Consider the following 11,832-nt stretch of genomic DNA (forward strand, 5'->3'; position numbering starts at 1 on the left):
ATGCCTTAATGGAATCTTCCCCTTGTTAATTATGAATTCCAGAACTCTTAGCTCATGTCTTTCCTTTTGTTAATTACTAAAAAAAAACCCATATAGATTTAGCCCACTTTTTGTGTCTTAATTTGGAGAAGGTTTAAGCCCAGAAATTCTTCTGAGACACCTCATGACACTGGCCTATAACCCCAATATCCTTTTGGGATCCTGTACTGCCTCCCTCAAGCATTTGGTGGCTAACCCCATTGATGAGGTACTAGGTAACTAGATGGGTATTAGGAGAGAAAGCCAGAAGAGAAAAAAGAGAAAGCATTGATAGATTATAATATTCCCTGAGACAAGCCAGGAAGAACACTGATAGGATCTTCTCAGCCATAAATGGGCCTTCTGTTCAAGTGGACCTCACCCCAGGTAAAGATCTCTAGAAAACCCATATTTACTATATTCAATCAGAAAGCCAAATTATGATGTTGGAACTCCAAGCTTATAATCCCCCTATAAAAGATCTGCTTATACTTGCTAAGCTTCTCTATGAATTTAGCCTGCCAGTCAATGGCATACCAGGTGAAGATTCTCAGGTTGTAGGACCTTAGATCTAAGTTTCAGGAAGTCATGTAACCCCAGGAAGTAGACGGTATTGCTGACCGTTGATCAATGGCTACTTCCTTTTCAATCGATCCAATGAATTTAAAAATCAGGAATTTTATCAGTTTTATTCACATCTTTTTCTGCTATCTAATCCATTCTCTGTTTCCACCATGTGCCATACATGATGTTGGACTGTCCAGTTGTTATGCTTGGACCACTCCTTGCAAGAACCAAATAAATGCTTTTTGTTTGTATCTGGAGGTGCCTCTGATTAGTCAGTTTGGGTAAGGGAGTCTAGCACCCTATCCCACTCTGCTTGGGGGGGGGCTCATCAGGGATCTGTGACTTCCCAGAGAGATGGCTAGGGGTTCTGATATAGAGCAGGTGCTGGATTGAATTTTATCCAACCATCCTTGAGACTGGACTCTCAGGGGCCCCTGAGTATGATCCTGAGGCAGGGGCACTCAGTAAAAACAGAAAGCAGAAGTGTCCTAAGAAGCCCAAGGGTGAGAGGTCAGTCAGGTAACTTGTGAGTGCATAATCCAGGGATAAGAGCACTTCCTGTGTGGCTGTCCTTAGGCTAAAAGGGACCCTGGGATCATCAAGGCTTGGTGATCTAAGTTAAGGGGTGGCACCTAGTAAGCCAGAAGACATAGAGCAGGAGCACTCTGGATGACTGCTGGATGGGAGCAGCCTCTCCAGGATTGGGGATACAAGTCAAGAAGCTCTGTGATTTACAGGATCAAAAGTCATTAGTTTGAAGCTGTTTTCCCAGAGGGGAAAAGGGAAGAACCAGTCCTAATCTTCAGAGCAAAAATCTAAAATACCACCAGAGAGTACATTTGATATTACTATATTGTGTGGGAAAGGGACAATCCTTCCATGTCATTTTTGTAGGTGCAGAATGTCTGTGTCATGTCTATTTTGTGAGCTAGATTTTGTTACTTGGGAAGATTTAAAATACAGCCAGCTATGCTGTATTTAGAATTTGGCAAAGATTTCTTAATACCCTTGACTCCCTCCTTAAAAGGCGGGGAAAAGTCTAACTTTTTCCTGAGGACCTCAGCTCTGGCCAAGCTGGGGGCTACAGAAATAAAGCTAGCTATTTTATTAGAGCAATGATTGTGGAGTTTGGTAATTAGTCATTTTAAGATTGCAAGAAAAATTCTTGAAACATTGAGGATAATTCCAAGAATTTGCCCCAAATATCAACTTTTTGCTAACCCTTCCTTGACTCCTTTATTGTCCAGAATCCTCTTTTGCTCCTTTTTTTTTTTTTTAATAGCTTTTTATTTACAAGATATATGCATGGGTAATTTTTCAGCATTGACAATTGCAAAACCTTGTGTTCCAACTTTTCCCTTCCTTCCCCCCACTCCCTCCCCCAGATGACAGGTAGACCAATACATGCTGAATATGTTAAAGTATATGTTAAATACAATATATGTATACATGTCCATACAGTTATTTTTGTTGCACAAGAAGAATCAGACTTTGAAATAATATAAAATTAACCTGAGAAGGAAATCAAAAATGCAGGTGGACAAAAAACAGAGGGATTGGAAATGCTAGGTAGTGGTTCACACTCATTTCCCAGAGTTCTTTCGCTGGGTGTAGCTGGTTCTATTCATTCTCCGAACAAATTGAACTTATTTGGTTCATCTCATTGTTGAAGAGGGCCACGTCCATCAGAACTTATCATCATATAAATATTGTTGTTGCTTTTCTGCTCTTTTGAGAAAGAATCCCAGAAGGTATTAAGGGACTCTCTCCACTCCACTCCCTGGAATCCTAAGTGCATCTCAGTTATAGGGATTGCTAACAAGATTAATATAGCCGAAGTCCCTCTGTTTTTAAATTCTTCTCATCTCAGAACGATTAAGAAAAGAGAGTGCCAAATTCTGCCTCATCTGTAGAAATAGGGAAAGGAGCAACAGCCATGGGGACCCCACACAATCTTGCCCTAACACCTCCTCAATTCAGTTTTAGGGAGAGGGGATGGAGTGAGGGTGAGGCCCAATGGTCAATCTCCCCTGGGTCCTGGCACCTGAACGTACCATCAAAGGGAGATCCTTTTGGGAGATTCTACAGTCATCCCAGCCTTCAACAGGTTCTGTCCAGCAACTGCCTGGGTTGTGCCCCCAGACACTATCCAGCATAGCAGGGTGAGATGAGAAACAGAAAGTGTCTTCATTTGATAAGCCCACCATTCTCTGTTTCACTTGTGGATATATATTACCTATGTAATTTATGGCAAATTATTTTATCTCGGCATGCCCAGTTTTCTGATTTGTAAAGAGAAATAGTAATAGTTGTGAAGGTCACATGATTGCAAAAGTGAATAGTGTAAAACAAATGCTATATGAAACTGCTATATTGTATATAATTGTTTCATATTTGATAACTTTACATGGATTTTTAGATGTGACCAATATACAATGACAGTGTTGAGATAAATGATTTTCATATGTGTGTAAAGTAATTTGGAAACAAATTCACTTAAATTAAGGCCTCCCCAGGACTAGGAAGATAATGCATAGAGGAAAGAGATTGTCTTTCTCTTTCTTCCCTTATCCTTCCTTCCATAACTACAGGAGGTATACATGGATGAAGGGGTGAGGGGGAAAGAAAGAAAATATACTTACTCAGTTCAGTGAAATTTGTTATTTGAGATATAAAAAAGTAAAAGCAGTTTTAAAGGAATTCTAATCAAAGCCCACTAAAGGGATATGTAAACTGTAATCTCTTTGCACTGACTATATATATTTATTTGCTTATTTATTTATTTATTTCCCCCCTCCCCTTTTTCTGAGGCTGGGGTTAAGTGACTTGCCCAGGGTCACACAATTAGGAAGTGTTAAGTGTCTGAGACCATATTTGAACTCCGGTCCTCCTGAATTCAGGGCTGGTGCTCTATCCACTGCGCCACCTAGCTGCCACCTAGCTGCCCCCTACACTGACTATATTAACAGAAGATTTAAGAGTTTAGGAACTTTAGAAAAACAAAAAAGCAGTTCATTGCTACCTTAAAAATGCTGGCAACAAACAGCCTGCTTTTGAGTTATATAGAGTCAGACTTCTGAGGGCCTTGTCAGTAAAAAAACAAAAAACAAAAAAATAAAAACAAAACTCTTACCTTAAACCTTTCCTAGCTCACAAAATAGAAATGGTTTTCATGAATTAGAAAATAACCGAATGGCAATTCAATTTGCCTGGAAGATTTAATCAGAATTTAGAGAATCTCATGAATTAAATTAAGTTTTAAATCTGTTCTATCTCAGTTTTAAGAACTGTCTTGTTTTCTCCCTAAAACAAAAAGGAAAACTTATTTAAGGGAATGGAAATCCTGCCTGAGAATTTACAAAGCTCAACAGCTTGGGGACAGAATGAACTGAACAGAAAGAAAGTGGAAAGTTTATTTAATCTTGCTAATCCTGTTTTATACTTTCTAAATGTAATGTAGGGAATTAGGTATTTTCACCTTTGCTATAAAATTAAGAGGGAATTATAGCTGACTATTTGGCTATTACTTGGAAAAATTCTAAAATTGTTAACTAAGTTATTTGGAGTTATTATGTTAAGCCAAAAATTGGTCATTACTGTGCATGAAACCAGAGGGATAAGGTAAAAGCTTTATCAGTGTACCTCCAAGTATGAGGAGGTGCAGTGCCTTTTCCCCCCTTCACAGAGTTGGGAGAACTATCAAACAGCACAGCACTCGAAAACACTAAGAATAGTTGGGGTGAATAACAAGCAAGCTCAGCCCTTTCCATGAGGTCTCTGTCAACTCCCCTTGAAATATAAGCTTGTCAGGACAGCTAGGTAGCTCAGTGGATAGTGCACCAGCCCTGAAGTCAGGAGGACCTGAGTTCAAATATGACCTTAGACACTTAACACTTCCTAGCTTTGTGACTATGGGCAAGTCACTTGACCCCAATTGCCTCAGCAAAAAAAAGAAAAAAAAAAAAAAAAAAAAGAAAGAAAGAAAGAAATGTAAGCTTGGCAGGTTTCTTAAAACCATCAAGGTAAGCAAAATCACCAGTCCTGAGAAAAGAGTCTGTTTAGGAGGTATAGTTCCTAAACAAGGAACGTGTTTATTAAGAATCTATAAGCTTAATGATTGATCCTTTGCAACAGAATGAGTTTAAACTCAAGAAAAAGAAAAAAGAAACATATTAAGCAAAATCTTCTATGTGTGTAAGTCCTGGTAAACTTTTAAAATAATGTGTCTAGCCCTAAGCTGTGATTAGTAGAATTTATTATTAGAGATAAAATCTCTTGGTATTCTTTTGAGTTTTGAATTTAGGTATGATTGCCTGATGGATCATTAAGTCAGTAACCCACTATTTGAGAGAAATGCTATAAGTTACTCAGAGGGATGCCTTCCTGAACGGTCACATGCGGATGTCTTATCTGAGCAAGAGTTAGGAGGACAACCTTACCCTCTGCTTAAAGTGGGATTCTTCTCAGTTTCCTAGTTCGGTTTCTTTATTTTCTGCCTGATTATTCCTGAGTCTGGCTAAGAGGTCAAATTATTATTGTATGGTTGATTGTCAAACAGAGCTAAGGATGCTTTATCCTGTCATGTATGTGCTCTGGGACTGAGGCCCTGAAGGATCATTTTTAACACTTATTATAATCATGTCTTTGTTTCTTCCTTTTATGGCAAATTTCTGTAATCAGATCAAGTGGTCAGTAGAAGCCATGAGCACAATACAAGTATGTAAATGATATCTTGATCTGCAGCCCGGCCCTGGAAGCTTCTCAAGCTGCAATCATTATTACTCCCTAACCCTTCCTCTAAGAAACAATTGAATGAAACCTCTAAGAAAGGCTGAATTTTTGTAGAAGCTGTAGAACACATAACTTTGGTTATTGCTAAGGCCCTGATAAAGCCAAGGATTTTTAAGACCTTGAAAGCTAAACTGACCTCTCCCACACCCTTAATCCTAAGTAAAGCCTTTTACTTCTCAAATAATCTTGCTATCTTTAGGGTGGCCTTCCTGCCTTAGAACCGTGGCTGCCATCATCTATCTAATTGAAGAACCCTCTAAGCTCACCCTAGGCCAATCATTGAAAATTCTGGCTCCCCACCAGGTTCAGGGCATTTTTGCCTAAACCAGAGCTTTAGAATTGGAAAAAGGAGTGAGAGTAAATATCTATACTGACGCCAATTATGCCTTTCATATTTTGCATGCTCATGGAAAGAAAGGTAATTTATTCATTTATTTGACAGCCAAACAGTCCCCCATTAAATATGAAGAAGAACAATAAAGCAAGATGTCCATGGACTCAGGGAGGTTTCTGTTATGTTTTGTAAAGAACAACAGAAGAGGGATTCATTTCAGCCCAAGGGAAACAGGCTTGCAGATTCAGCCGCCCTGTCTGTTTGCCCCTGACCATGGCACCTTTAATTCCCCAACTCCAATACTCCCTTCTTGCTAAAGAAACAGGCTACACCCTTTTTCCTTCTGAGTGGTTTTAAACACGTTTAAGCCAACTTCTAATCCCAGAGGCCAGTCAGTGGAAACTTCTCTTTGGCCTACCCCAAGCTGCTCATTTGGAAAATAAATGCTCTCCAATCCCTTGAGAACCGATTTTCACTGGTCACAAATTAGGAGAAACAATTAAACAGATCTGTCAGGTCTATCCGATTTGTGCCCAAGTAAATTCTGAAAGGACTATTTAAAAAAAAAAAAAAAAAAAAAAAAAAGGCCTACCTGGAGGAGGGGTATATACTTAGGGGGGACTGGCAGATGGATTTGCACATATGTCCCCTGGCATATGTTTTTTTGTTGACATCTTTTACTAGTTGGGTAAAAGCTTTCCCTTGTAAGAAGGGAGATCATACCCACTTAAGAATAATTATTTATTGCCACTGTGCACTCTAGCCAATGGTTAATGCCTTTTAAACATTATGGTGCTTGCACCCTAGACCACATGAGCACTCCTTTCACTGTGTATGGGCCATATTGTTCCACCCATTGCCTTTACTTCTTTAAGGAGACAAAAGCAGAAATTTGGGGAAATTTTTCTTTGGTATTTATTCTAGGAAAAGCTCTTTGAATAAGAGACATTCATGATAGTCTCATTTCCTTCCCTCCTCCCCAAGTCTTCCTCTGGCTGGGGGTTCCTGGTTACTGTCTCTAATAACCTCCATGCTAACTCCACTTTCATTTACTTACCTATTTTTTTAGTCTCTTCACTTTTGATCTATTTGTGAGAGTTGTTTCTTCCAGACTTCAAAGCCATCCAAATCCCAACTACTTGGTCAACTTGAAGTCACCTGACACCTGATTCTAACATTCAGCACCCCCAGATACTGCTGATGCTCCCTACAAGTCACTTGTTTCCCCTTCTCAGTCTGGACCCCAGTAGGCAGGGCCAGCTGAACACCCCTTAACATCCTGAAGCAGCTCCAGAAGATGAGACTGCCTTTCTTTTGTCCCAAATAAATTTGGGTCTGGACTATTTTAGGTGGGAATGATGGGATAATAGCCCTGGGGCCACTGGGCCTTAACAGTGCTATAGTTCCAGGGATAACCGGCTGCCAGATCCAACATAAATGGTGGGAGTTGGTAGAAGCAGGGCCTCTGGTTCCTGAAAGCTTCCAGTGAGGCACAGGTGTTGGTTCTGAATAGTAGTGGGTGGGTTACAGTAGATACTGAAGGCCTAGATAATGAGCATGTCCCAGTGGAAGAAATGTGTCAGGATTAGTATGAGAAATGATAAATTTCAGGAAGTCACATGCTCCCTATTCTTAGAGAGCTGTAGGGTCAAAGCCTCGATTTAAGCCTCAGGAAGTCACATAACCCTCAGGAAATAGACAACATTGCTGACCATTGGTCAGTGGTTACTTCCTTTTCAGGCCATCCAATGAATTTAAAAAAACAAGAAGGGGGAGCGCATTTGCATCTGTTCTGCTACAAAATCCATTTTCTGTTTATGCCACGTGCCACTCTATTCTGGACCCCCAGATAGTTAGTATGTTGGCCCTCTTCTTGCAAGAACTGAATTAAAACTTTGTGTCTGGAGATGCTTCTGAGTAATCGAATTTGGATAAGGGGGGGGGGGGTCTAGCACCCCGTCCCCATACATAGATAATGATGTAGAGCTATGGGAAAGTCCAAAGAAAAGTAAATCCTGAGAGAAAAAGTTGAAAAGATTGAGCCACAATGATGCTAGGAATGTTTCTCTCCAAGGAAAACATGGCACAGGAAATTAATGAAACACATTTTAATTCCTCCCCCCACATTTTAATGTGACAATGAGAAAGCTTCTCTCCACTCCCTCCTCCTTTCCAGAGTGACTTCCTATTGCTTATTTCACAAGAAGACAATGGGAACTACTGAAGGTTAAATTCCTTTAAACTTCTTAGAAAAGGCCCCTTCCTCATGATTCGGTTCAGTTACTCTTTTGGGAGCACCTACTGTGTGCACACCCTGGCCAGGGGGGCAGGTACAGGCAAAGATGGCTGGTGCTGGCCAACCCAAAGTTAACAGTTGAGTAGAAGAGATGGCTGGAGCACCAAAGAATAGAATGTCAGCTAGTCCCTGCTGTGGACATGTCATAATCACATGCATTCTAAGCCCAAGGAGTGAACTGGGAAAGTGGCCATTGCTGAGCTCATAATGCTTATAAGGACAGATACAGAATCCCAGAACTAAAAGGGGCTCCTGAAGCCATCCAGGTCAACCCCAACCTGGATAAGAATCCACTCTACGAAATTTCTGCCGAGTCTCCTGCAGCTTCTGCCTGAAGATCTCCAAGGAGGGGAGGCTCACTGCCTACAAAGGCAGCTCTCTTAAAGGGTTTATCCAGATCTAAAGCCCTGTTAAGTCTCTGAAACTCCCCCACACTTTTCTTGGTTCTGTCCCTTTAGAGCCCAGCAGATTTCTTTTCCACAGGACAGCCCTTCAGATATTTGAAGACAATGCTATCTCAATCAATCAGCCATTAAAAAGTATTTATTAGTCACCTACTGGGTGCTAGGCTCTGTGCTAAGTGCAGGAAATGCCAAAAAGGGCAAAAATAAGTTAGTGCTCTCAAGGAACTTATTGTCTAATAGGGAGATAATATACAAATTATTTTGTACAAATAAGATACAGATAGGAAAAACTGGAGCAGAACAGCAGCATCAGTGAGTGAGCCCTTCTCAGACTCACCCAGGATTTAAGTAAGTGAATCAGAAAGAATCAGTGATCATGGGTAACAGGCAAAGGGGAAGATCTTAAAAGGAAAAAAAGTAGAAAACACACCATCGCTATTCTCTCTCTAGTCTTGATGCAGAAAGCTTAGGCTGAACCTACTTACTAGTTGTACTTCTTCCAGTTTGAGGGAAGTATCCCTCCTCTACTAAAAGGTCTGTTCTTTCCCCAACTTCCTCTCCCATGCCTGTCTAGTAACAGAATCTATTATGTATTTGAATCACTTCTTGTACCTAAATATTTTCTGTACCCTAATTTTTGCCTCCAAGATAAAGAAGAAACTAACTAGGAAAAAATATAAATATAAATTAGGGCAGCTAATGTCAAACATTGTAATATTAAGAATTTTCCTAACTGGAGGTTCTGAGTTGTTGATTATTCTAAGTTTTCATCTGATAAAAACTCCACCAATTATCAAAACAGTGGGCCTGAGCTGTCAGGGTATTGCCCCAAGGTTCAAAAAAGTGCTAATTATTGTAACTGATTGCAGCTGATTACATGTCCAGAGATAAGAAGGTTAAGAGAAGAGGGTAGTAACTGGCACTAACTAGTCCACTAACATGTGCTCTTCATAACACCCATCTGTGTTATACTTCTCTGAGTTCATTCTAATCATATTTCTTTTTTTTATAGTTTTATTTTTTATTATTAAAGCTTTTTATTTACAAAACACATGCGGGGGTAATTTTTCAACATTGACCTTTGCAAAACCTTCTGTTCCAACTTTTCCCCACTCCCTCCCTTAGATGTCAAGTAGTCCAATACAAATATACCAGTCATCATTTCTTACAGCATAGCAATATTTCATTCCATTCTGGGCCCACACAATTTGTTATGTCATTCTCCCATTGAAGAACAGCAACTTTGTGTCCCATTCCTTGCCATCACAAAAAGTGCTGCTATGTATACTTTTGTGTATATGGAGACTTTTGTCTCCTTGAGGAACTTACAGTGGACTCTCTGGATCAAAGAGTAGGAGTATTTTCTCCCATAATTCCAGTGTGTCATAGTGGATCAAGAAGCCAGGAAGATTTAAGCTCAAGTCAGCCTCAGACACACACACACTTGGGCAGGGAATTTAGCCTCTTGTTAACTAGGCAACTCTCTATAAGACTAGATCTCACCTTCATGGATAGAGGAATTTTCCCTGCCGGGTGTTCCCTCTACCCATCAAGTCACAGACCCCCATACCCAATTCAGATTGCTTGAGTCTTGAGGGAAACAAGTCACTACTCAAAGGCGAGGTGAAGAGGAGAGTTTTCCAAGAGAAGCAGCCAGAAAAAAGTAGAGATGCAAACAGAGAGTGCTGTAGTTAGTAATAGAATTGGACTGCAGTCTAATGTGCATGAAAGGAGAAAAAACATGAGGCTGGCAGGATAAATTGGAGCCAAGCTAGGAAGGGTTTTCAGTGCCAGACAGAGGCGCTGGCTCTTGATGCCACGGGGAGCTTCAGACATAGCTCCAAGGCTTCTTTCTGCAGCAGACCTGCCCTTGCTTTGCTAGTGCCTTCCTTCTGGGTTGACCACTCCTCTACTCTGGATGTATCTTGTATGTGCCTCGTTGGTTGCACGTGGCACTCTCATTAGAATGGGAGATCATATTCGCACGTACTTGGCACAGTGCCGGCATCTACCCTTCCCTTGCCCTCTTGGAGGGGAGGGACCATGTTGTTCCCATTCTTTTTTCAGAGCTTGGTACCCTGTAGGTGCTTAATCAGTACCTATTGATTGATGGGTATTTATGGTCTGATACTTCCAGGAGCAGGCGTATTGTGTACAATCCAATCCAATCCCGTCACACACAAGAGAGTAAAGTTAGTTTGGTGAAAGAGACCCTGCAGAAGACACAGGAGGCAGCATGGGGCAGGCGGCTCACCCTCGGCCCACCACCTTCCCTAAGATCCTGGAGGAGGGAGCGGGACCTGCTGGGAGAGCTGGGGGTCGCCGGCGCCGCTCAGGGCCCTCTGCTGCCCTCCTGGGAGAGGCAGCCTGGGGCGGCTCCGCTGCGGCCTCGGCGTGGATGAGCCCGAGCAGAAGCTGCTGCCATCAGCCTCGTTTCCGTCGGGGGCTCCCACCTGAAGCAGAGAGCATTCGGAGTGAAAATGCTGTTCATTCTTCATGTTTGAAGGAGACCAGGGACATCACAGGTGAAGTCTTTTTTTCTCCCTAGTAAATCTGTTTATTTTAAATACACGTTATTTTATGAATCATGTTGGGAGAGAAAAATCAGGGCAAAAGAAAAAAACCAAGAGAGATTAAAAGAGACAAACAAACCTGAAAAAAGAAGTGAGAACCCGGCATGTGTTGATTTACCTTCAGTGTCCTTGGTTCTTTTCCTGGCTTCTCCAAAACCTTCGGGGACTGCTCCGGATCCCTGAGGCACCAGAAGAACCAGCCTTTCCTAACGGATCACACGTCCTTGCGCTTACCGTGCACGATGTAGCCCCGGCTCTGCTGGTTTCGCTCAGTGTCAGTTCATGTAAATCTTTCCGGGACTTTCTAAACCGGCGCGTTCATCACTTTTTATAGAACAGTAACTTTACCAGATCTTCTCTTCTAAACAATCCGCACTGACGGCTCCTCCTCGTGTTCCGCTTCTGGGCTGGCGGGCCACGCCTTCACAAACACTGAGAGGAGGCAGAGTCCCAGCCTCGCGCTCTGCCGGGGTCCCCAGTCCGCGGGGCTGACCTCGGCTCCACGTCTGACCGGCTTCTCAGGCTCCTCAGCCGCCTTCTCGGCCCGGGAACACCCTGCTCTCTCCCTCCGCTGGGGGTCGCGTGCTTGGGCGGACCCCCGGACTCACCCATGGGACTGAGGCCTGTGGCTTACCTGATGGGGGCGTGGCTACCGCCCCTGCGGAGGATTCCGGGAGCCCCGGGAGAGAGTGGCCGCCAAAGGAGGATGAGCACCCCCCAGCACCTCAAGTGCCCCATCAAGGGGGAGGCTGGAGAGAGGTGCTGCCGCTGCCGTGCTCTAGGACAACCGAATTATCTCATTGGGTTCTCACAGGGAGGCCGGGGTCACTATTACCTCCAATTCACAAA

The 11,832-nt window shown here is 42.4% G+C and overlaps 1 long non-coding RNA gene across 1 annotated transcript; it reads right to left on the reverse strand.

Moving 5' to 3' along the window:
- Nucleotides 1-9,406: 9,406 nt before the first annotated feature.
- Nucleotides 9,407-11,754, reverse strand: LOC141541715 (uncharacterized). Its single transcript, XR_012481884.1, has 2 exons — nucleotides 11,063-11,754; nucleotides 9,407-10,963 (listed from the first exon to the last, which is right to left on the reverse strand). It is a non-coding gene; the product is annotated as an uncharacterized LOC141541715 (long non-coding RNA).
- Between the last annotated feature and the right edge of the window lie 78 nt (nucleotides 11,755-11,832).

The sequence above is a fragment of the Sminthopsis crassicaudata genome, chromosome 4, assembly GCF_048593235.1.
Source record: "Sminthopsis crassicaudata isolate SCR6 chromosome 4, ASM4859323v1, whole genome shotgun sequence".
Lineage (NCBI taxonomy): Eukaryota > Metazoa > Chordata > Mammalia > Dasyuromorphia > Dasyuridae > Sminthopsis > Sminthopsis crassicaudata.